This window comes from Penaeus monodon, chromosome 19, assembly GCF_015228065.2.
Source record: "Penaeus monodon isolate SGIC_2016 chromosome 19, NSTDA_Pmon_1, whole genome shotgun sequence".
Lineage (NCBI taxonomy): Eukaryota > Metazoa > Arthropoda > Malacostraca > Decapoda > Penaeidae > Penaeus > Penaeus monodon.
The window spans coordinates 9233679-9234356 of NC_051404.1; positions in this window are offsets into that span (position 1 = coordinate 9233679).

Here is a 678-nt window from a genome sequence, read left to right on the forward strand (position 1 = left end):
TTCTCCAAAAAGTCTGTATTTAGTTCACGCATTGTGTAGATATGTAGATACGCTATACTTGGCAATTTCTCCCCATGTCTGTTAGCATAGAAGAGTACCCAGCCAACACCCATTCTCAGCCTGGTTCCACCCTCTATTGAGCAGTGGACAATTTCTTTATCTGTTTAAAATGCACTTGCGTGTATAACTCTTTAAACACAGTGTAAGCAGAAACGTCAGATATTTCCATATCTAAGACAAGACAGGACAACACCTATATGTATGTTCCTCCCGAAAGCGACATTGCATGCACCTTAGCTTTGCAAAGGCGAGATAACCTGGGAGTATTTGTTCTCAGAGCTGTAGTAAATATTTCCTACACTCGAGACAAAACGAAGATGAAATACGATTTGTCCTGGGAACAGAATAAGGATACAGGTGTGTCATATCGGAATTTACCATTTAATCCAATTTGGGTGATGTATCGGATATATACGTTCTATTCTGGATATGGCATATCTGCTTTTCTGTTGGACTTACCAAGAAATCTGCAGGTTTTAATGTGAATATTTGACGATTTTAGAGTATTATATTTGACGACCAGCAAGATGTAACACGCTCAGCAGGATATGACACCCAGCTCTTACAAAGCTCTTCAACACAAGACAACAATTGCCTTCTTGCTAAACGCTGATTTGA